Genomic DNA, 3,865 nt, shown 5'->3' on the forward strand with positions numbered 1-3,865 from the left:
AATCAATCAAATCAGTGCAGTACTATTCTCTAGACTCTCTAGGTCAATAATTATCAAACAAATGTTGAACATTTGCATTTGGACAACTATAAACCGGTCATTTTATAATATGTTCTTTTAGATTGTGTACCCAAAGGCCTAAAATCCTAAAAGAAAGCCCACAATGTCTCTCAAAACTGTGTAAAATGATGTATAATTTCATTCTAAACAAGCATGCAAAATTTAAGAGAAATTGGGCAAAAAATAACACTGTAATAGTTATAAAGGTTAAACACAGTGTTGTATGAGAAATTGCATCTATAACCACTAGATGGGAGTGGAAGACCACTAATGGCCTCATTAAATGCCCGAAAACAGTACTAATTATAGGTTTGCCTATGGATTCATGCTAAGACATTATAAAATCACTGTTATAACATTTAAAATCGCATCGAGTCAAAGTTTACCATTTTGTTCATTCACACATATCAGCTCTTACAATTATGCCAGATTAAAATAACAGTGAAACCTGAAAATAACATATACACTCTTAAAAAGAAAAGACTTGCAATAAGTATTGTGTCACCTATCATTTATCTCAAATAACTATATCTGCAACAAAATGTGTGTGCATGTATGTCTGTGTATGTGTGTGTCTGTTTGTGTGTAAGCATGCTTATTGAGTATTAATATAATAGTTTAACCATTTAATTTCAGTGTGTGTGTGGCTGTGTCTGTGAGCCTTTTCTCCATATTGGATGTGTTTTACTGTCAGCCATACATCCAGGTTGGCCTAGACCCTAAAACATACCACCTTAAATGCCTTTATGTGCTTGAACCCCGGTCATTGCTGCTTGCAGCTATATTTATTCTTAATTTTATTTTTAAAAGAAATTAAAACTTTTATTCAGCAAGGATGTGTTAAATTGTTAAGAAGTGATAGCAAAGATTTATATTGTTAGAAAAGATTTATATTTTGAATAAATGCTGTTCTTTTTAACTTTTTATTCATCAAAGAATCCTGAAAAAAGTATAATTTCCCCATAAAATATTAAGCAGCACAACTGTTGCCAACATTAAAAATTCTAATAATAAATCAGCATATTAGAATGATTTCTGAAGGATCGTGTGACACTTTATACTGGAGTAATGATGATGGAAATTCAGCTTTGCATCACAGAAATAAATTATATTTGAAAGGATATTAAAAGAGAAACCTTTATTTTATATTGTAATAACATTTCGCAAGATTACCGTTTTTTTCCTGTATTTTTGTTCAAATAAATGCAGCCTTGATGAGCAGAAGAGACTTCTTTAAAAAGTCTTACTGATCCCAAACTTTTGAACGGCTGTGTATATATATATAAATGATAAGAAATAACTTGTAATAATAAAATAATATAGTTTTAGTAAATCACATTATTAATGACCTGTAATCATAAAATAAAAACAGACAATGATAGATCATAACATCAATGATACAAGTTAAATAAATAAAGAAAGCTTCTTTATTGGCACCTATTGCTCCATATTTGCATTCAACAGAAGGTTGCTGATAGTGGAAACGGGCTCTTAAATGTAAACCGTGATGGTAGTATTTGTGTGTTGTTGATGTACTGTACCTGTCAGTGTTGCTGGCGTGAGAAGCGGCTGCTAGACCGCTGCTGTGTCGCTGCCCTCCAGGGAAGGCAGTAGGTTGTATAGTTATCTCCTGAAGGGGCAAAATCACTACCCTGAAACCACACAACCTACTACCTCACCCTGAACGAACATCAGGAGCGTCCCGAGACCACAGTCAGTGCTACAGATCACTGCGGAGACCTCGAGATGCTGAAATATTCTCCCAACTTGCATAATGTGAATGACAAACGATCTCATATTTCTGCAAAGCACATCTGCGAAAACTTTCCTCGGAAAAAAAACTGTAGAGGAAGCAGTAGGGAAAATCAATCATAGTGATCTGACATGTTTCTTAACAAAAGAAATCATTCTTCTGGGAAATCATTTAATCATTCGATCCAAATATGCACATCATGTCATTCGGGTTTAATGAGTTTTAATATTTTGTTGACGAATGTTGTCCATCCCAGAGACTTCATGTGTTGTGTTGCGGCAGGGTTATTAAAGTTAAACTAAACTGTAAAAAAAAAAAAAGATGATAAAAATATATAAATATATTAAAATTATAAGCAATTTTTAAAATATATAAATAAACATTCTAAAATATATAACTATTTTTAAAAATTAAAAATATAAAGATTATATATAAAATAAAATATATAAATATTTATTAAATATATATATAGATTATTACAATATATATATATATATATATATATGTACCAATAATTATTAAAATATATAAAATTTATATATAATATAAAAATAAACTTTATTAAAAATAAAATATAAAAAACAAATCTATTTTATTTGCTTTTTTCAGCTTTCAACATTCTCATTTTTGTTTAGTTTACCCTGAAGTATTAAAATAACAAATTAAATAAACTAAAATGAATAAATAAAAAGTAATAAAAAACTACGCAAACATAACAAAAACGAAAACTAATAAAAATGACAAAAACACACCAAAACTTTGACTAAAATTAAAAATGAAAACAGAAAAACCTAAAAATATATGAAAATATATAACATAACACACACACACACCTCATTATTACAACAAATAAAAACTACCTTATTTCAGCTATACTTGCCACATTTCAAACATCAAAATGACAAATTAAACTCAAATGAATAAATAAAAATATAAAAATACAAATGTCAAAAAAAAAAAAACGCTCAAACTTTGCCTGAAATTAAAACGAAAACTGAAAATGTTCAAATAAAATTGAATTCACAAGATGAACAAAAACTATAAGAGTTGAGCAATAATACTAAAATAAGACTGGTCCACCCGTGGTCAGGCTTAAAGAGGAAGATGACGGTGATATTACAGCCTCTTCAGGAAAGACAGTAAGTTGTATAGTTATCTAACAGGAAGGGTGTCACCCTAAAACTATACAACCTACTACCTCACCCCAAAGGACAGTGGGATCCGCTGGAGACACGTCAACTCCTCGACACATCACAGCAGGGGTCTTCAACAGAACCTGCGGGGTCCAAAATATGGAGAGTGGAAATGAACTCGGATACGAAGCAAGCAAACTATTTAAGTGCAAAAACAACCTTTCATGAAGAGAAGTGTTTCAGACTCAGCTCAGTCTGATCAGCGTCTTCATCTCTGTCCGTCTGCATCTGTAATGAAGAGAAACTGATGAGTCGGTCAGTTTCTGCTGATTTTATGATCAGGGTTTTCTTTAGGAACAGCTCAGATTTGAGTCTGGTAAAGACGTGGCCATGCTGGACATGCGCATGAGGAAAAGCCAAATCCTGTTTGTGTCATTTCCCAACCTGCCTTCTGCCTACACAAAACCCCAGGAAATAGAATTAATATTTCAATATTCTTAAATATTTTATTGATTCAATTTAGAGAGAAAAAAAGAAATAATACAAATTAAATATTTACACACTTGTTTTAATTATTTAAATATTTAATATTTGCTTATTTCATAATTCCAACCTGTGTTCTTGCTATTGTTTCTGTCAGATCTCTACTGTCAGCTGAAAACCTGATAAAATCTGTATAAATATTTATATTTAAATATTTTGTTCAGTTTAAATTTAAAGTAAAGCAAATTATAAAAATAATATTTCTTAAATATGTATTTTAATTATGCATTATAATATTTAAATATTTGTTTACATTAATTATTTATTTAAAAATGAAGCAATACATATTTATTTTTTAATATATAAATATTTGTTTAATATTTGTCAACTGAAAACCTCATAATGTATAAATATTTATATTTAAATATTTTAAGTT

At 29.9% G+C, this 3,865-nt stretch overlaps 1 long non-coding RNA gene across 1 annotated transcript in view; it reads right to left on the reverse strand.

The window, feature by feature from the left end:
• Window positions 1–2,826: 2,826 nt before the first annotated feature.
• The window catches only part of LOC107728335 (uncharacterized), a 51,808-nt gene continuing 50,769 nt past the window's right edge, over window positions 2,827–3,865 (reverse strand). Inside the window, exon 8 of the long non-coding RNA XR_001638454.1 lies at window positions 2,827–3,234. This is a non-coding gene — a long non-coding RNA (uncharacterized LOC107728335). The remainder of the gene's footprint in view (window positions 3,235–3,865) is intronic.

Source organism: Sinocyclocheilus rhinocerous, unplaced genomic scaffold (genome assembly GCF_001515625.1).
Source record: "Sinocyclocheilus rhinocerous isolate Xijiao unplaced genomic scaffold, SAMN03320098_v1.1 scaffold3292, whole genome shotgun sequence".
Lineage (NCBI taxonomy): Eukaryota > Metazoa > Chordata > Actinopteri > Cypriniformes > Cyprinidae > Sinocyclocheilus > Sinocyclocheilus rhinocerous.